Raw genomic sequence first — 22,445 nt, 5'->3', positions numbered from 1 at the left:
ATTGGGTCTGACTAGCACAGAGGACAGGTAGTCCTTGACTTACAACCATTTGTTTAGTGACCGTATGAAGTTGCAACGGCACTGTAAAAAGTGACTTGTGACCATGTTTGACACTTACGACCATTGCAGCATCCCCATGATCACGTGATCAGACTTTGAATGCTTGGCAACTGGTTCAGATTGATGACGGTTGCAGTGTCCCCTGGATGTCATGCGATCACCTTGTGCGACGTTCTGACAAGCAAACTCCACGAGAAAGTCAGTGTCACTTAACAACTGCCACGATTCAGTAATTACGGTGACAAGAAAGGTCGTAAAACAAAACAAAACAAAAATCAGTTAAGAACTGTCTCACTTAGCAACAGAAATACTGGGCTCAGTTCCGGTTTTATGTCGAGGACTACCTGTGATATGTGATCCTTACTTCCTCTAATCTGAAAAACTATATTTTTGCTTGTGCAGCCTATCACCGTATTTTTCTTTTTATTGCTACATCACATAGCTAACTTGTATTCAGTGTACAATCACCTACTATTATATTTATACAGGAACTATGGCATTTCCATAGTATTTCCCCATATTTATCTATATTCACTATTTCCTAGTGAAAAAAATGTATGCAGTAAAAGAAAAGGCTTTCTCGGTGACTTCCATTGACACAGAGAGACTAGTTTCAGCTCTGTTTTCCTTTTTGGCAGACAAAGACAAAAGCATTTTTCTTTGGACAGGCTTTTGACATTTGAGATTATTTATTGCTGAATTAGGCTTTAATCTCATGGGGGCTTCAAGTAATTTATTTTTATGCACTTTATATATGCTTTAAAAACATTTAATGTTTTACTTGTAACTTTATTGTTTTCTTTCTGTTTTATTGTTTGCCACCTTAAGTAAAATTATTTTTGAGTGTAAATTTAATACATACACTAAAATAGAATCCCTCTGAAAACAGTGTGATATGGTCATCTCTTTTTCTTTCAGCTTCCAGATAATAATTATGACTGCTACTGTATATACAGCTGGATGATGATGGTGATGTTACATCTTGTATAAAAAATAACAATACCAAATTTCATTCTGATTATTTTTCTCAGATGCTAGCATTTGGGACTGAAGCTGAGATCGAATGGATGTAAAGCTCGTAATCTGTCACTGCCATGCATCTTCTTTCTATTATTCCATTTTATCCTCACATTCTGAGATATTCTATTTCCTCTTTATAATAGCCCAAAGGAACAGGTCATGATCCACCATTAGAAAGAGCGAAATGGTTGCTTGAAATGGCAGATTTCATTTGTAATGAAAAGAAAACATATTGCTTCTAATTATTTTTGTATTTCTTGTAACTTCAGGGGATGGATAGAATACTAGGTAGATTGTCAGTTTCCTGTTCCCAAGTAATTTGCTTGGTTTGAGATACTACGCAGCTTGACTTGAGTTGGGGCATGTAATATTTGTTACAAATGTTTAGGCCAGCCTTGCTAACCACCTGGCTAACCTGGTTAGTCCAAATATATCCAGTTTAAGTCTAGCTTTTCAGCTTCCAAATTAGCTCTCGAGATAAAACAAATTTAAGGTTTCTTACACAGTGTTTTTTTGTAAGTTTTGTAAAAACATGAAAGCAACAAACCTGAATTTCACCCAACAATTTGCTACTATTTTGGCTCAGATCACTGCTTAGCAGCCAGAGTCACCTTGGATGGCATTTGCAGCACTTTGCCAACCCACCATTTTTGGTTTCAGTTAGAAGTGACATCTGGAAGTCCTCTTGCAGGAGACATCAGCAGTTGGCAGCCCCTGGACTAAAAATGGCTTCTTTTATGATGCCATCTTGTTTTTCCATTAATAACTCCCTCAAGTGAAAGGGGATTTTCAATGAGTAAAATTCCAATCTTCAAGAGTAACTGCTCTAAGCTTTAATGCAGTCCAGATGTCTTGCTACTGCAACTCTTTGCCCTGCTCTGAAATACTTATTTTAATAATTTTGCTTTTAGCACCAAAATATTATAAATATTCATTTATAACCTAGATGGCTCAGCCCAAAGAAAAGGAGCTGAATAGAAAAATAAGAAAATCCAGACATTAGTTCTTAAAGTTATGTTTTGTAGTAGCTCTTCAATAACTAGCTAAATGGAAGCAATATCTAAAGAGGGCCCAAGAGGAGTTGATGGAATTCTTTGATTTATGTTCCCCTCTCTCTTCTGGAGTCCATAAACTGGCACTTCTGCAAAAATGTCCTTGTTTATTCTCTTAGTTTATGAAATTTGTAACAAAGAAGACCAATTATACAGTACAGAAGGTATTGTGACATGTATTGTAAATAAGATAAGGAAGAAGTAGTGAACTACAGGAGCAGACTGAAACCAGGAAACATCCCATTTTATAGTACATACTTCAATTTGCTTTATAATAGTGGAAATAATATTACGATGAAAGGGAAATAATACCTAGTGGTTATGCTGTGTTAAGTCCTATAGAACTCAGTTGTATGTTCCAATAACTGCATTTCTAGGGTTCTACTAAATCAATTGTGAAACATACGGCAATTGTTTGCAAAACATGTTTGCAAAGAAAAGCAAAGAAAGAAATTGGTATTTATTTCATTTATGACTTTTCTGCTTAATTTGTATGAAAGAGTTCAGCAGAAGGCATCACTATAATAAAGAAAAATGTAAAGCCAATTTTAATTTCTAAAAATAAATCAATACAGAAATACTCAGTCAACCAAAGCATTTGCATTGCATAAAGGTATACTTTTTCTCTGGTCACAGAAAGGGTTTTGTATCAGGCAAAACATATGTATGAGCAAAGCAGCATGAATTGCAAATGTTTTACGGTTACAAACCAACGGCTTCTGAAGATCACCAAGAAATATTTGTGGAATTACCTTCTGGCACATCACTTTACAGGAGGAATAAATCTCCAAAGATTTTCTTTTCTTTTCTTTTTTTGCTCCCAGTGAAGTGGCATTCCTATTCAAATTGTAATGTTCATGCAGTCCACATATGAAAAAGGACTATTTAGTCATATTTTTTTCCTTAACATTTTGAAGATTTAGCCCATTCATAAGCTCTTGCGGATGAATGCATCTTGTAGCTTCACAGATGATCAATTATCCTGGGCAAAAGCATGTATAAGAAGCTGCAAATCAATATGCACCATGCACTCCCTCAGCTTTATTATATATCCCCCCACCCTCCCTTAATCTGGCACTAGGGGTCTAACATCCTAGCAGAATTTTCAACACCTTTTTCATCAGAGGCTCTTGATGAATTTCAGATAAGCTATCTTGCATTCTACAGATTTGGAGCAAATGCCTCTTTTCTATAGTTCATACCGACAAGCATCGCAAAAACTCTGTAGCAGTTTATGACTTTCGGGATATAACCTGCAATGACAGACAATAGACATGTGTACCCTCTTGCTATTCAAGGCCTAGTGTATGAGGCACACCAGGGAAGGAGGAGAGCTTTTTTTTGTTATTCTGCCTCACTCTTGGATGAAAATACTCCAACTGCAATCTGTCTATCAGCCACCACACCGTGAAAAAAATGCACGAAATAACAAAAAGGGAGTCTTCATGACATGTCTATGCAGAATACGTGTATTAAGCTTATTCTGTGCAGAAGATGAGAGGTAGTACTTTCTAGCATTTTTTCTATGATGTTTCTTTGCATTAAAAGACAACTGGCTATTATCTTGACTTCTAGAACATTTCTCTCTCTCCCCCCTCCCCCTCCCTCTCTCTTTCTCCTTTTATTCTGCTGTAATCTAGAGTAAGGGAAAGGGGAATGGAAGACAAGCCATGCTTTCTTGGCAAGGGAGACAGATTTATTTTAAAAAAACAAAAAAACAAAACACCATACACACAATGAAACTTCGGGAACTGTGAAAGGCACAGAATCAACCAATTTTGATTCTAAAATGTGAGGAAAAATAAAAACAAACCCCATGCACTTTTATGTTGCACCTGCTGCCAGAGCAGGGTTGTATGATGGAAGGAGGATTTCTGCCATGCAATCTGCATATCAACTAGCTGATTTAGAGATGAGATCATCCATTTTGTGGTCATCTGTTTGCTGTGGTGCGGATGGGTGGTTGCCTAGCAGTAGGCCTCAAAGTCCCAGCAGGTTTCTTGAGTCAGCACTCCTCTTTTGGGTCCCTTCCAAAGCCTTACATTTGGGATTCAAATCCGGTGTTTGACTTCAATTTAAAATAAAATAGGACCAATCCTCAGTCAGATTCAAATCATCATTGCAAACGTAAAAATCAAAAGGGCCTCTTAAGAAGCAAGCTGTTTTCAGGTAGCTATCTTTCCCCCTCTGTGGTCAAAACATGACTTCAGCAGCGATAGAAATATCTATTTCTTGTTTTTAAAATTCACAAGGTGAATGACAATATAATTGATCAATAACCAATTCCACTGGAAAAAGTGAAATTATTTTGAAGTGTCTAATTTAAGAGGTATGGTGTAACTGAATGCTAATCAGAGATTTCAGCAAGGGGAAAGAGGCTTATATTACATAAATAAAAGACTATTTTAAAAAGAGATGCTAATGACTGTCATCTTATTCATAACGTGCAAAGGAAAGAAAATAGTACAGTAAGCCTATGATAGCCTTTATGTTTATTATATTTATTTTTCTGATTTTAATGAAATATTCCTAACATAAAAGGCAAGAGGACCACCTAAATTACTTGAAAACAAAGGAACAGAAATCAAAGCAATCCAGATCCAAAGTAATCTCTATCTCCGGATGATGTCACCAACATGTCAGCTCTGTAAGTGTTTAATTATTTTTAATCATATTTGTATTTACATTTTAGCTGTTTTATTATGTCGCCCTGAGAACTGCTTTTATATTGGCAAAGAACACATTTCAGATGCAAATAAATAAATAATGTGATAGGAATGGAAAGCGTGGTCATACATTTAACATTCTCATTAGAGAAGAACAGTCTGAAATAAAATGGTCCCAGCGCAAGACAAACTAGCTGTACTTAAATCTCATTAATTTTAACAGGACTCACATTCATTACAAATTGCCCCAATAATTTCAGGAGAAATTCTGCATGTGTTCGACAGGAATGATATGTTCAGTAACATATAAGTCATGTTTCTGCCCAGTTAAGCATTTTCTACAGAGTAATACAAGCAAGTCTTAACCCTCTGCTTCTCTTTCCAGTCCATCTTCAACCCCTCTTCTATTTCCACACATATTGGAACCTGCACCATAGTTTCAGAGGAAAAACAAATTGCAAACAACTATTAGAAGCAGGAAACATCTAATGGAAAGCTTGTGAACATCTGATAGATGAAAGGGAAAGTGCAGATCGGGAAAGCAAACAGAGGAATGTACAGCTAATTGAGCAAATTCTACACAGCTCTTGCTTAAACACAGCAGGGCACACCAATGAATACAAGCACATATTAACCAGCAGGAATATAAAGCGGGAGGAACTGTCTGTGGATGATTTCTTTAAAAATAAAAAAAACAAAAACAAAAACACTGAACTTAACCTAAATCAGTGGAAAATTTCTTCCTGTGACTAAGATAAGAGTTAGGTGGCAGCTTCAGGGCCTCTGATCCAAGCCGGTCTGTGTTATCCATCTGCCTTGGCAAAATGATTTAAGTATGTGTGCATAATGCACTTAAATGATTTCCAGGTCTGTTTTTTTAAAAAAAAAACAACAACACGAGTTTCCTGAAAAGGTGTATTTTGTAACTGAAAAATGTGCTTACACCACTTTTCTAAAGCACCATACCTGGATTATTATGCATATATATATATAGGTAAATGGATGGCCTTGGTAAGGGCACAGTTCAGTGGATGTGTTCCGTTGAGTATACTCTGCTAAGAATAGCCATCAACTTGATAGAATAGCTGGACTCGAACGACAGAAAGGGCAATGCAACTAGCATATTTTTCTTATCAGTGTTTAAGAGAATCCTATCCTATAAGAAAACTATTGCCTCTTGAGCTGCAGTCATGAGGCACCAATGTGCACCACTCCAAGCTTTTCTGCTGAGGCTTACAGCAGCTTCAGAGGAGAAAGGTTTAACTCCCCCACCCCACCACACACAGACAAGCCATATTTCCTGGCAACACACACACACACACACACACAGAGAGAGAGAGAGAGAGAGAGAGAGAGAGAGAGAGAGAGCGAGAGAGAGCAAAACACATCTGCCACTGAAAATAGAAGCCTCATGCTTAATTTCCCATCTTTGCCTAATCGTGGTTATTAATAATTTTTTTGCTGTGATATCACTCTGTGGCTTTCCCTACCTCGCTCCACCTCTTAAGTGGCCACAGGGTGGGGGAATCTGGTGGAATTCAGCCTGTAATGACATAATGTCATGCATTTTACTATTAAATGGTACCGAGGAGGGAGAACCAGACGAGGGGGTGCTGTTTTTGGCAGCAGCCCTGGGGTTTGATAAAATCTGTTTCCATTTCCAATAGTTATCATACCAGAGCAAAAGCTAGATTTTAAGTATTTTGTCTTATATGGTAATTTTAAAGGGGCTATTTTAAATAAACATCATACTATAAACATTGTCTGACAACTTGACCATATGGTCTTTTTTCTTTTTCTTTTTACATGTACGAATGCTAATTTAGTCTCCCTAAGCTAGAGTTTTACTCCTAGAACTATTGCACAAGCCACATGCAAGTAACCTGCAGCCAGGGATGACACGTGAATCTCTGAGTCTTCCAATGCAGCCTGCTATGAATGTCCCTATCAGCTTCACAGCCATGAATGTGCTTGATCAGAGAGTTTGTAAGGAATGGCACTCCTTGTACATCTTTTCTCAGCAAGACACTATTCCTGGCACTGTGATACCCAGCTGCTGGTGAGAGGGTAATGTGAGGAAGAAGAGAGCCATGTCTTCTACCCCAGAACATTCTGCACCAATATGAGTACGGGAAGTGTGGTAAAACCTATTGCTCCCATGTTCTATCTATTTTTAACCTGCTTCCCTTGTCAATCCTGATGAAGATTGTTGATATTTATCAGAATGTTATCATGGAGCGGAGTAAGTGATTCTCTGTTGCTGATGCATATTTCATGGTCATTCATCTAAGAAGTTCCAGAGAAAAAGGAAGGCAGCTCAATGTAGCAGGCTGGCACAGCCTTTTTTTTTAAGTTAAAAAAGTTACAGGAAATTCTTGATCACTTCATAGACTAAAAAAAAGACTAGACTTACCAGCCTAGTTCTGCTCATCTATTTCTGTGGGGAACAGGGCTTTGCTCGTCTTCACTGGTCCACCACAGTCTTCTTTAAGGGACAAAACAGTTCTTTTTGGTAGAACTATTTTACTCCATGGTGCAGCAGATTTCAAAATATTATGTTAGATTAAAAGTAATACTTGTTCATTTGTAAGCTTGCCAGAAGTGATGCAAGTTTCTACTAGTGAAATAACACAGTTGAAACATAGGCACAAGTTTAACCTGGATTTTGGGACCAAGCAGACAGTAGCTAGTGCCTAGCTAGTGGCAGCACCTAGCTGCCATTTTTTGATTTAGAAGACTAAACAGAATCTTCCATGGTTAATACTTGAATAGGGGAACATCTGGGAAGCTCATGATATACACTAGAATGAATAATCAAAACAGAAAAGAAAGTCCAGAAGAAGGGACTAGTAAATCAGTTCTGTACCCTATTATCAAAACAGCATATCAGCAAAACAGTCCATATCAGCAACCAGATAAGCTCAGCTCCAATAAGCTAAAAAAATCACATTCCTTTCTTCAACTTGAACTGTTTTACATTGAATTTTAACAGGAGCTTTCACACTTTCTACTCCCAAATTCTACTTTGGAAACAAATCAGTGAAGCCCATCATTACAATGGTAGCAACGTGACAGAGCTAATTACAAAATGGCAGCCAGGCACTAACCAACTATTGGTCATCTAATCTAGTATTGGATTCTCTGAGTCACAGGGGCTTTTGTCTTTCCTGGATCTCTTTCTATTCATGAAAAATAAATAAATCAAGAACTAGCAGGTTTTATTGATTGGAAGGAGATTTTGGCAAAAGAAAGCACATCATTCATTGGCACAGTATGTGGAAACGTCTACATCTGGTTGGCATTAAAATGAGATTGCATAAAAATATGGAGGCTAATTCTATCAAGGGCTATTGGTCTTTAAACCTCAATATATATCTAGGTTGTGGGCAGCACAATTTGGATACCAGTCATAGAAGTATGTCCGGTGGTGGGATTCAAATATGTGAACAACCTGTTCTCTGTGTGAATGCCGCTTCCGGAAGTCCATTCTGGACCTGGGCAACAAAAAATTAGCTACTAGTTCTGGCGAAGTGGTTCAAACCAGCTGAATCCCACCACTGAGTATGTCTCATCTCCTGCTTGCAAACAGTCCAAAGAGAAGCAGAAAATGCTGACCTAAAATGGGCCTTGTGTGATCCAGCAGGGCTATCCATATGTACTTGTGTTTCCTATGTTCTGCTAGTGAAGCATATGTTTTTCTCATCTTCGACATCTGCTTTTTTAATTGACAACGACAAGATTTAACTGGGGGTGAGGGAATGGATCTGTCCCACGTAAATAAAATTCATATATAAGAAATATATTAAAGTTTGCAGTGATCATAGAAATTTAAAGGGCGTTTTCCATCCATTAAGGATGGTGGTGGAGCTCTGGCTGAAAGACACTATAAGTAGCTTGAACCAGCTGGCACAACTATCATAACACAAGAACCTTAACACCCCTCTAAGCCAAAGAAGATTACAGCAAAAAAACTCTAGCTGATGTCATTGACAAAACTCTTCATTGTACCCATGATTTATTCCTAAAAGTTTAACCTATGAACTTACATCATATACATGCAAAGTAACTGAAGGGTAATTTGAAACATATGTTAAGAAGAATCAGTCTCAACTCTGGTCCAGTGTTTCATTACATTTCTACAATTTATTTGGATGAAACAAATAATTCAAATAATATTAGCTGGTTTTTTGTATGTTTATGCCACATTTACCTGGGTTTAGTTATTTCCAGTGAGGAGTATTTTGAACTAATATTTCTCTTAAAACAGAAACATTAAATCTATTTCAAACTATATCGGATGTTTTTAGCATTTTATTGGTTTTCCTGTTTTAAAATGTTTTTAATATTTTAATTGTAATATATTTTTATGAATTGTAAGCTGCCGAGAATCATTGACTGAGATGGGTGGCCATAGAAATAGGACAAATAAATAAATGTCAACATGTAGCAAAAGCTGAGGCTTAACAATTTTGTGCATCTCCTTTGGCAATGATATACTATTGAAAAAAGAATAGAAATATTGTTTCTATCCATGAATTTCTATCCTAACATTAATCACATAATATACTATTCTTAAACAATTTTGTACAAACTTCATTCTGCATGTTTAGGGCTATTTGAATGCCATTGTGCAATAAAAGTATATTTTAGGATAATTATTGTTACTTTAAAAACACATATATTTATATTTTGTCTGACTAAAGCTTAAAATACAGTTATAATTTCCTGAAAATAGTATATTTCTTAAAACATGTTCAGACCATTTAAAATAGCATTAAAATAATTCCAGTTGTTGGATTATAAATTTTATACTACACTTTCCTATGTGCTTATTATTGCCATTCCTTGTATCTTATTTTGCTTTCTTTATGGAAAAAAATCATTCTGTTATATTTCTTAAAGAAGAACCATGCTTTCAAAATTCTTCCATTCCATGCACTTTTAAAAAAAGCAGATCCATACAAAATCTGAGAGAGGATAAAAAGTGCTAGTTACATCATTTTCTCATTTAGCAAGAACTAATGCTATATGCTGTCATTTTCCAAATTTTAAAAAGCATGTGGGGAAAAAAAGAACTGCAAGGGCTGCAAATTTAAGGTCTCTCTCTCTCTCCCTCCCTCCCTCTCTTTCTTTCTTTCTTTCTTTCTTTCCAGGAGAGGTGGGCCATGCATCATTTAACATTGTAAAATCCACCCATCTTCACTTCCATGCATTCACAAGGGTGTCAGCCATTTTGAAGCACATACAGTACATCTGAAGCACGGGCTGGAGCTGAGGTCCACCATGACAGTCAGAGTGATTCCTTCCTCCTCCTTTCCTCTTCCCTTCTGATTTGCCACTGCGCCTTGGGTAAAACTGGGGCGAGTGAATCAGATCAGAGGCCTGGTTTAAAAGGTGATTTATCTTTAAAAACTGGAGAGACACCATCTCATTTCACCAAGGAGATGGCGGGGAAGGAGGGGGTGAAGGGGTGATTTTCTATGCATCTCTTTAGACAGCTTCTCTGCATTCAGGCATGGGGTATGGATGCTGTTGTCACACAAAGGACTCGTGTTGAGCTGAATCTTTGATTGCAGGACAAGTGCCTCCATTAGGCCCCCTCAGAAGCCTGGCATTCTGTACATGGGATCTGTGCAACATTTTTTTTAGCAACCCTTTTATCAGGATGGACCCGGTTCTGTCAAAGCCACCCTGAAAAAAAGCCAAGCCAAACCAATACCTCTTCTTGCAACCATTTTGCCTTGCTCTCTTCCCTTGGTCTCCCCACCCCTGTCTAATCTAAGAGGAGCTAAACTGCAAATCCTCTAAACAACTCATCTAAGGAATGCAGACCCCTGTAAAAAGAGAACACTTTTTATTACTTTTTAAAGAAAAGCTGGTGACACGGCTGCCACAAATGGCATGTGGGCTTGGTTGTTTGTTATTTGTTTGGTGGTGTGGTTTTTTGACCCCGCTTAGCTGGAATTATCCTTGCCTGTTTTCTGGATGGGCTGCCACATGAATACAAAGAATGACCCTATTGTAATGTGGTCACTCTGAACCATCAATTCTTGCGGTATGAAAGACATAGATCAGAAGGGAAACTGGGGGATTCCCAAAGGATGGTAGCTTTGCCTCTCTTTAACTAATATCACAAATAACTTCATCCTGACACACACAATCTGCCCATTTTCTCTAGCAGGTTCCAGTGAAGAGTTTAAGTAGGGTGAGAGATGATGTTTTTTTTTTAACATAACAAATGCCAAGTTTGTTTGTTCACTGGAAGGAAAACAATGCAATTTCTTATTGGTCTCTAACCCTCTGTGTTTTTTCTCAAAAGGTTTCCATAAAGGATTTGGCTTTCTTTCTTTCTTTCTTTCTTTCTTTCTTTCTTTCTTTCTTTCTTTCTTTCTTTCTTTCTTTCTTTCTTTCTTTCTTTCTTTCTCTCTCTCTCTCTCTCTCTCTCTCTCTCTCTCTCTCTCTCTCTTTCTTTCTTTCTTTCTTTCTTTCTTTCTTTCCCCATCTCCATTTATGGAAAGGCAGCAGGGAGGGGGAGCCCCCTTCAATGAAATCTCCCAGACCGAAGCTTCTCTGACTTACCTCTGAACACAGACCTCTTTATGCATCTCCCCCTCCCTCCCCATTGACAAGGTTATTTTTGCTGGCTTGAAAAGATGCCTCTTGAGCTGATGGCCCAGCCAAGGGGGTTGGGGTGTCCTAAAAGAAGAGGAGGGTTCAGGTTGCTAGGAGATAAGTCCAAGATTTCAGAGAAGCATTGCTGGGAGTTATCTCTAATTGACAGCTGGTTACCCTAAGGGTCTCTGGCTAACCTTGAGACCTAAACTATAATGAGAGGGCAGCTTCGCCTCACCCCAGTTTTCTGGGCGAGGGCAAGGGGATTACTGCACGCCTTGTCCTCTGGCAGGTATTTTAGCAGGGGTGAAAGTTTGCTTTCGTGAGCCTGCTCTGATTCATAGCACCTGAATAAACTTTCAGCTACAGTTAAGAGGGTCTTAGATTCTCTTTGCTCCTTTTTCACAGGAAGGGAGGGTGGGAAGAGAAGAACAGAAAAGAACAGAGAAAACTTTTATAAACCCAAACATGATTAAAAGGACCCTGGTTTTTCTCTTTTCTTTTCTTTTTCCTTTAAACAAAACAAAATAGAGCCAATATTTTATATGACTTCATCTTCTGCTTGTCTTTTTCCTGCAGTTTTAAAGTCAGGCCAAGTTGTTAGCACATTACTATTGCTTGAGAATTTAAGGCCAAGAAAAAGGAAATTTCAAAAGCAAGAGATAACTAAAGCCTAGTAAATAAAGTGTTTCTGTGGGTCCAGACTTACTGCTGTGTTGATTTATGTAGAAAGTTGCTTGCAAAAGTTCAGCTTCTATTTTAAACAGAAGGTCACCATAAACATTTCAACAGTCTAATATAAACTTAACCTGATGGAATTTGACTTCCTTTCTTTTTAAATGCCAAAGAACCAATGGGAGTCCCTAAAAGAAAATTATTTGTATATAAAGAGAATTAGAAAAATTAGGAGCACAGTCAGATATTAACTTTTTTTCATTCTTAACAACGTCTTCCAGATTTAAGATTTAAAAAATATTAAATGATCATTCATTGAGAAATGTATTTTCTTGAAGCATTAATTGTCTGCATAGATGAACACATTATATCAGAATAAAATATAGCAATGTATTTTTAAAACAATGTCTAGACATGATGTGCATATAGAAAACTGACTATGACTGACAAAAGCCAATCTTCCTAAAGATGGGATAATAAAAGTGGATTATGATATAATCCATTATCTTATTTCAGGCTAAATGAGTTGCATTCCAAGGAGATAGGATATTATTAATTCTTTTATCTTTCAAACCATATAGTGATTCAAATCCTTCAAATTTCTAAAATAGATGTCCAATTTTTATTACATGCAAGCAGACTGATAGGAAGCAGAATGATATGAATTAATAAAATATGATTAAGGAAAAGTGGTACTTGAAATGAGAAATGAGTGGTAGAATGTAATATAAGTGAGTAGTTAACGGAAACCAGCCCCTCAATTCTCTTTCTATCTCAGTGTACAACCCAAATACAAATATACTCCTAGCTTAATGTACAAGTGTACAAAGTGCATTTATCTTACCAATTCGTATGTATAGCTAACCCCTACAATTTTAGAAGGTAAATTGCAGCAAATTGCTTACAGTCTAATCTTGATCATGTTACCTGGCAATAAATATAAGTGATTCACTCTGATTCAAGTATTCAGGTTATATCCCACTTTTACACTAAAAAGAAATGCTGCAGGCAGCCCACAAGGCAGCTATATAGATAAAAGACAACATGAAATGTATCAATTAGAAGACATTAGTTAAAGCATATTCTTTGGAATACAGCTATAAGTCGATCTGAAGAGCTTTCAACCCATCTGGGCCTCTGGTTCCCTTTAAATGCTTCCTTTTCATTTCCAGAAACCAACCCTAGGAAAAGATTGTACCCCAAGCCGCTTTTAAATCTGAATTCCCACTCTCTCAGTAACCTGATTTTCTAGAATAGCCAATCCTCACATGAGTAGTAACATTGTCAGAGTCATATTTCCCTATTCTGCCACTCTCCAAATTTATTTTTTATTTAAGAACATTTATATAGCCACCCAACTCACTCACAATGACCCCTTGGAGCTTACAAGGATTAAAACCCAATACAAAAACAATTAAAAAAAACAAGAATGCCCCAGCCCCCTGCCAACAACAATGAAAAGAGGCATGGTCTCCATCCCATTCTGGGGTCCCCAGACCTGTTGGCAAAACCATGCTTTAAGGCCTTGTGAAAGACTGTCAAGCTGGGGCCCAATCTTACCTCCACAGGAATGATGTTTCCCTGGGAGGGAGCCACCATAGAGAAAACCTTTCTTCTGGGCCTCATTAATGGACCTCCTTAGGAGAGGGGACCCATATAATTCCCTCCCTGGTGAGTCAGGTAGATGTAATCAGGAAAAGACAGTCCTTCACTTAACCAGATCCCAAGCCATGGGGGTTTTGAAGGGGACAACCAGCATCTTGAATTGCACCCAGAAGCAAACCAGCAGCCAATGTGGCTCCCGCAAGAGAGATGGCACATGTGTACATCTAGGCCTGTATAAATGTACTGCAACTACTGTACAATTCCCAGCATTCCCAGTCAGCATAACCATTTAAAACATACCCCCGCTTCATTATCTTCCCAAGAATTTCCCCTCCCTTTGTTATTTGGACATGTTTTGCATTCAAATCAAGTTCAGTTCCTGGTGACTAGACATGCAATTTTCTGGGCATGATTTCAAAAGTGGTTTTCTGTTACCTTCAATCTCCCTCTCTAGCCTATAGATCTGGAGTTGCCACACAGTCTCCCACCCAAGTACCATAACCATATGACAGAATTTACCCTTCCCATTTTAGCTACTATTTAGTACTATGGCGCTAGGAAAACCACACCTAAATCTCTCAAACAGACCAAGCCCCAAGCAGTCAACTTTACCCTTTGAACAGTTATTCTCTGAAGCTCTGGATCCAGTTGGGTTTACGGTTACCAAGTCACACTCTAACATATTCATGATCCTTCGTGTCTGATCCTCAGAAATGCAAACATTTTCTTTGCATCATTTCTCTGGATCTTATGGCAATTAATGGCTACAGGAGGTTCAACTCTTCTGTTCACAGTTTGTCTGTGAAAACATCCAGTCATTATCTCCCAGAGCTATCTAGCTGGCCTCAAAACATATACTTTTTAAATAGAGGAAGGGGAGCACACTGACTTGATCTCAGTCTGTCCTATAGTCTTAGCGATGAATAGGGGGTCCATTCAGATCCGTCCTTTTCTTGCAATAAGAGGCCTTCACAATTAGGAATGAGGACAGATTCTGGATTGTTTGTGAGCAGCTGCTTAGTAGGTAACAACGTGTTTGAATTCAATTGAACAGTGTTTTTAGAAGCAGTTACTGACCTTTGACCTTTTCCTACAGACTGGGTTGATGGGATTAGGGAAAGCTAAAGTTGGTTTACACTTGGCTATAATGAGCTCACAAGAGATAACATACTTTTTCATTATCAAGCTGCATCACTGCCAAAATTAGCCAATAGCAAATTTACAAAATGGTTCAGTGATCTATAAGATATATGTATGTGTGTGTATGTGTATCTCTAGGCAAATGTGGCCATAAAATAATGGTGACACATTGCAAGAGATTTAAACAAAGTATAATGCTTGAAAGCTGACTTCAAGTTTGCCAAATTCTAAATTTCATTCTCTCTATATATATAAAACACCAAAGTGCAAATATTAATTCATCTCTATAATACCGTATGTATTGTAAGATTTAAAGAAAATAATTAAAGTTGGGGGGGAAAAAGGACTGACTGAATACTGCTTACAGCCAGTTTGAAAACATTATTGACTGATTCAAAAAAAGACTACTGCTGTATGGCATTTGGAAAAGTGTTTTACGGATCAGAAGTGATAAATTTGTAAAGTTATACAAAACAGAATGTTCTGCAGGGAGCTCACATTTGCAACTAGAGAGGATGTCTTTATTTTGGCAGAGATCCTCCGACTTTAAAATATTCTGTGCCTGGCAGAAATTTGATAGATGTAATGAATCCATGTTATCTGTTCCTAACTGCTAGACTACGGGTGTGCAACACATAATCTACCTCATTTTACAGTCCTGGGAGTACCACAAGATTTCACCACCAAAATACCCAAACCAGGCAGCACAATATGCTCTGTTTATTAAAAGAAATAGTTTAATATACCCTTTTCATTTTTAAAAACTCATGAGGAACTGAGAAATCTGGACCTTCCTCCTTTAAATACATTAATGTCTTACTACTATGCTTTTGTGACTCTTAGAGGCTTAAAATAATGAGAGAGAGAGAGAGAGAGAGGGAGGGAGGGAGAGGGAGAGAGAGAGAGAACAGCAGCCCCCATTGTACTAAAGAGATTTTCTGGAGAATGTTTTTTTCCCCCACCAACTTCTTCCTTACAACCGAGATTTATTATTCCTTATAGTTTACTATTGTAATAACCATGACCACAATTTCTGTTGATGGAAGATAGAGAGCTATTTCACGCACAGGCTGGCACTCTAATCCCAACATGCAGCAACTCTCAAATGAGTATCCCCTCTCTTGATCTGAGGCAGCTCTTACTTTTTCTCTTTTGTCCCCCATTGCTGTATATTTATATTAGATCCAGCACCAAACATTGGCAATAGTGACAGCTCTCATTCCCATTTTGAGCAGCTGTAATATGATGAAGGCTAATAGGGTCGGGGTCATCAGCTCTGAAGGGACAATATTTCAGAGGGCAGGGGCTTCAGCACAGAAAACACAGCTGGTCCTCACTATCTGACATCTCTTGGCTGACGGGACCTGTACCATGCCCAACCAGCCAGACCAAATTGGATGGGTAAAAAAAAACAACTGGAAGAAGACACACTCTCAGGTAACCCAGCCCCAAGCCATGAAGGGCTTTAAAGATGATAGCCAGCACCCTGAATTGCATCCAGAAGCATGATGACAACCGGTACAGCTCATGTAGCAGTGGTGTCATATGTGTCAATTATCTAATACAGGGCTTTTCAACCTTTTCAACCTTTTCACCCATTGTACCACTTTTAGGATATAGCAATATCCGAGTACCACCAGTTACCTAGCAAGGTGTCAAAAACTGGATGACCAAAAAAAAAAGGAAAAAACTGATATACTACAGGTAGTCCTCGACTTACAACAATTTGCTTAGTAACTGTTTGAAGTTATAACAGCACTGAAAAAATGACTTATGACCATTTTTCACACTTACTGTATGACCATTTCAGCATTCCCAGGGTCATGTGATTCACATTCAGATGCATAGCAACTGATTCATATTTATGATGGCTGCAGTGTTTCAAGGTCATGTGATCCCCTTTTGCAACCTTTTGACAAGCAAAGTCAATGGTTAAACCAGTTTCACTTAACAACCTTTTATATTAGGGGTGTCAAACTCAATTTCATTGAGGGCCGCATTAGCATTGCGGTTACCATGGGGGGGGGTTCCTTCCATTTTCCCTCCCATCCTGCCTCCCTCCTCCTTCCTTCCTTCCTTCCTTCTCATTCCCATCTCCTTCCTTCCTTCCTCCCCTCCTTCTTTCCCTCCTTCTCATTCCCATCTCCTTCCCTCCTTCATTGCTTCCTTGCTTCTTTCCTTCCTTCACTGATCCTGGCGCTTCTGCTGAACCCTGACAGCTGATCCACACTTCTTTGGAGCTCAGCGGAAGCACCAGGATCAGCGCTGGGCTCCAGCTGATCCATGCTTTGGGGCGGCTCCGCAGAAGCGCAGATCAGCTGTAGCTGCACGCGCCGATCCTGGGCTCCTACCCAGCTCACTTGCTTGTGCTTCGCCGGAAAACATGCTGCTTGCTAATTTAGCAGAAGCACCAGGATCAGCGCTTGGCTACAGCTGATCTGTACTTCTGGGCAGCTCCACAGAAGCGCAGATCAGCTGTAACTGCTCTCCTGGGCTCCTGCCCAGCTCACTCACTCACTAACTCAACCTTTGCCTGAAAACACGTGCTTGATAAACACGCTGCTCGCTTGCTTGCCCTTCCTCCAAAAACAGGCCACTCGCTCACTATTCCTCCAAAAACTGGCCACTCGCTCACTATTCCTCCGAAAACAGGCCGCTCGCTCTGTCTCTCTTCAGTGCTTTGGTAAGAAAAGCATCTTTTATTCTCGGTCTGTCCCTTTTATACCTTCTCTTCTCTCTGCCCTCCTCCTCCTTTTCTCTTCCAGGTGCACCAGAAGCATGTCACCACGTGGCAGATACTGGGGATTCTGCCAAGCTCTGCAGCTACAGGTGATCTCCTTCAGGTCTGTGCAGCTCCACTTTAACTGTTTCCCTCCTCCACTACAATTAGCTAGGGGTCATGTACCACCAGCCAGGTGCTAAAGTACCACTAATGGTACGCGTACCATGGGTTGAAAAGCCCTGATCTAACACATTTTACTGCCCATGCAATCATATTCTGCAATAGTTGGAGTTTCAAAATACTCTTCATGCAAGTTGAAGTAATGTAAACAAAATGGCATGAGTGACTACGAGCAAAGCCTCCCAACAGTGGTGGGATTCAAATATGTGAACAACCAGTTCTCTGTGTAGATGCCGCTTCCAGAAGTCTATTCTGGGCCTGGGAAATAAAAAATTAGCTACCAGTTCTACCGAACTGGTGCAAACCGGCTGAATCCCACCACCACCACCTCCCAGTCAAGGAACAGGCACAACTGGAGCACAACCCTAAGAGATGCGAAGGCCCTCCTGAATACAGATTGTGCATGAGATTCATCCAGTCCCTGTGACCCTGCCCAGGGTAGCAGTGGAAAAACCTTGTCACTGGAAGGTTCAAATACCCATAGGAACTCTGTTTTGCTTGGGTTGATCTGAAGACTATTACAGCCCATCTAGACCAGACATATCAAACTCGCAATGTTACGTGACATTGCACGATGTATTGGGAGAGTTTTGCCATTGCCAGCAATGGGGTGGGCACGGCTTCCACATGACGCGTCTGACCCATGGGCCAGCAGTTTGACACCTCTGATCTAGACCTTTATAGACTCTACGGACTGGGACAGGACATCCACAGTATTGCTCGGACAGCCTGGATTGGAGATATAAAACTGGGTACCATCAGTCTCACTCCAAGTTGTTGGATCAACTCACCCTCTGCCTCTAGTAGATGTTAAATGAGTGAAAAGAGAAAATTGAGCTCTGCAGCACCTCATAAAGTAACAACAGCAGGTTGGATCTCTCCCACCCAATCTACACTTACTGGAATTGACCACAAAAGAAGGAGGAGAACCAGCATCCATCCTAACTCCTGAAGCCACCCCAGAGGCCACTAACAGGTCAAGAGTGAGGATAGTTGCACTATTCCCATCCTGCTGCCATTAGAGGTCATCTAAGATCCTTCCCTCAAGGAATTATTAACCAATTTGAGTAGTGCCCCTCTATGCAGAGACCTTTAACAATAAGGGAAGTTTCTGAAGCTATAAAAAAGATTAAGCTAAGAAAAGTACCTGAACCAGATGAATGATCAGATTCTTATTGTAAATATTTTGAGGATGAACTTTTACAATCTTTAGAAAGACAATGAACACTATCCTACAGGAAGCAAAAATGTCAGGGAATTGGAAAGAGACCAATGTAGTGTTTATACCCAAAGAGGGATAACATTTGACTTTTAACAACAAAAAATGGTCCAATGTTATTATTGAATAACGATTACAGGTTGTTTACAATGATTTTCCATGAAAATCATTTTGCAAGAATTTATTCATGAGGATCAATGTGGTTACCTGTTGTTAGCTGCGAAGTCGTGTCCGACCCATCGCGACCCCATGGACAACGTTCTTTCAGGAACGTGGTTACCTAAAAGATAGTTAAAAGATAATGTTACCAATAGGTTGGGCATTTTGGAATATTTGAAGCTACATAATGAAAATTAAGGCACAGATTTTCTTAGATGTAGAGACCTTTGGCATTTAAACTGGGTTTTCTTCTTCAAAGTTTTGGAACATACAAATTTGGAGAGAACTTCATAAAATGGATAAGTTCGAATTACACTTCACAGAAAGCATAAATAATTGTTAATGGAGATCTAATAAAATCCTCTGAGATACCAAAAGAAGGAAGACAGGGATGCCCACCATCTGCTTTCTTATCTATTTTGGTTCTGGAAAAACTGTACAGAGATTTAAAGCAAGAAGAGGAGATTGTGAGAGTAAAGACTAAAACAGAAACTTACAAGTTAGGAGCTTTTGCAGATTAGTTGGTGTTGGTTCTGGAAGATCCTGTAACGGAAATTGAAGTATTAATGGAAGACTAAAAATTGTTACATAAACAGTTCTGTGGAATAATAAACAGAAGACAAAGATGTTAACAAAAATGTGAAAATAGACTATCAAACAGAATTAATTAATAAAACAGTTTTTAAGATTGAGAAGAAGTTAAATATCTGGGTATCACTATGACAAATACTATATAGGTATATATACTGTATGTTATTTCAAAATAACTATGTTAAGACATGGAATGAAGTTTTAAAAAATATACTAAAATGGGAGAACTTATAACTGTTATTGCTGGAGAGAGTTTCTGTGATAAAAATGAATGTCTTGCCTAGAACGATGGTTTTGTATCAGAGAATACCTATCTTGACAACTGATGCACCACTTAAACAGTGGCAGAAGAATATATCTAAAACACAAGTTAAACAGAAGGCATTACAATATACAAAGGAAAGAGGAGGTTGGATTTACCTGACTTGAAATTATACTTTGCACCTTGCTGTTTGGTTTGGATGAAAGAGTGGGTACTGCCGAGAAATAGCAGGGTTTTGGAATTAGAACACAACCTTAGATTTGGGTGGCATGGATATCTGTAGTACTGACTGATCCACTATGGATTTCTATAAATTACTTCTCACTATATTGCTTATGGGAGAGGCATACTTTGTCTAGGCTCCTCTGTATTTAATATCCCTCTATCCAATATTGTTGAACTTCTGGCATAGCTCTCATCTTCTTCAGCACACATAATCTCCACAACCACGTCAAGGTAATGCTTCACTGGAGGTTATTATTATTAATAAATTGTTCTCTCCATTCTAGCCTTCCTTACTGCAACAAGTAGGTCAATACTGGGTTTTTTTTAAATCTTTTTTTTTACTAAGAAAATCCTGTATTTTTCATGATTCTCTTTTCATACTTTTGCCTCAACAGTTCTTGTCATTCTGCCTAATGCCTAGGTATTATATACAATGCCTAGAAAAAATATATAGCACATTAAAATAACGCAGACATTTAGTACTTTGACTAAAAACGTCATGCATTCTATAGATTTCCTAGGCATTCTATACAATGCCAGCTTTTTACACATTGTAGGTAACTATCTATTTCATTTTGTCCCAGGCCAAGCATACACAAGAATACAAAGAGTTAGTTGCACTAGATGAGGTTTCCAAGAAAGAAAGCTGACTGGTCAGTGTCTGTCAGTCCATCTGGTAATTCTAGAGCTGGCTATTCATGGCTGGTCTCCTCCCCTGAATCTGAGCCCACCTTGACATATATCTGTCTATATTATTTATATCATCTATCTGTATCAGTCCTTTATACTGGTAACTAGCAAATCTTTCTTCTTTATCTCCCCATGCTAGATTTTAAAATACCTGGATGTGCATTTTTTTTAAAAAAATATGAATATGGGAACATTGAAACATGCAATCTCTGAGAGGTAGTTTTAAAATTAACCGTTATATTAATGACCGCTAGGAGTATCAGAAATATTTATAACAAGCAAATAACTCTCTCTTTGCCTCTACTCTGCTTTTCCCAGCTGAAAAACCTAGGCTTTTTTCTTCAACCTTCATCCTACAAAATTGAATACTTCCTAATCTCTCTAGATAGTCTGAATGTCCTTGCTTCTCTTTGTGAATGTTAAATATGGGTTCTGTGGACAATTCCCACCATACTTCTTTTATTGCAAATTGTTGATGCAATCTAATCATACCAGATGGGTTTCTATTTGCAATATAGAGAAGAAGCACATACATCAAAGTCAATGAGATTTACTTCCAAATAAAAATATGTTCCTTTTTAGTGCAGAATTTTAAAAGTACCTTCAATATTGCTATAATGAAGGCTTCCTATTGGAAAATCTGGACTGAATTTCTGAATAAAATCCTCTAAGCCTCCAAATAAAGCCCTATCTAGGCTTCTTAAATCTCATGAAAGCAGTGATTGGAATTTAAGCAGGCTAATAGTGTATGGGGTGCCACTAAGGTCTATGATAGACAAATAGTAATATTATTATATATTTATTTTCCAGAGAATCTATCACTAATCTTGTATTTTTTAAAATATTTGCATGTGCTATTCATGAGTAAAAAGTTACCTTTTAAAAAATAGAATTACATTTCAATCAAACCTGTGCAGGTGTGAAAAATAAAAGAAAAACAGCATGAGAACATTTGAATTTTATCTGTCATACATACACAAGGCCTAAGGAGGGCAATGGAGTTTCATATCACAAAGCAGCAAAGATAGTTAACTTGTAAACAGTGGAAAGGCAGACCAGCAAAAACAGTTAAGATATTTTTTTTTCTCACAAGTCAGTTCAGTTTTACATGCAAAATCAAAATCTTGCTTCATACAGACTGAAGATTAATCCATTATGTTTGGAAGCACTAAGAATATAAACTGGTCATATATTTTGGACAATTTTATTCTACTCCATTTTATACACTGTAAATAGGGAGGCTTTTTGTTTTAAAAAACTAGGCCTTTCCCACTGAGATAAGAGGTTTGGCTGCTGGCTCCAATTTTTCTCAAAATTTCTTTTCATGTTAATCGCTTCCTAGAACATTACAACAGAAGTAAATGCTGACAATTATAGGCATATACTGAATTATATTCAATTTATATTTTTGAACTACATTTGATCCTAGCCCAAAAGCCGAGAATGATGATTGCTAACAGTTCTTTTGTTAGGGAATAGTTTTGTGTTGTTCATGTTATTGAACACACTTTTAGTGGTCAATGATTGAAATAAAATGTCTTGTCTCTCTGTCTGTCAGACATCATGG

The sequence above is a fragment of the Vipera ursinii genome, assembly GCF_947247035.1.
Source record: "Vipera ursinii genome assembly, chromosome: 1".
Lineage (NCBI taxonomy): Eukaryota > Metazoa > Chordata > Lepidosauria > Squamata > Viperidae > Vipera > Vipera ursinii.
The sequence above is the reverse complement of the archived record's forward strand: the minus strand, read 5'-3'. Positions refer to the sequence as shown.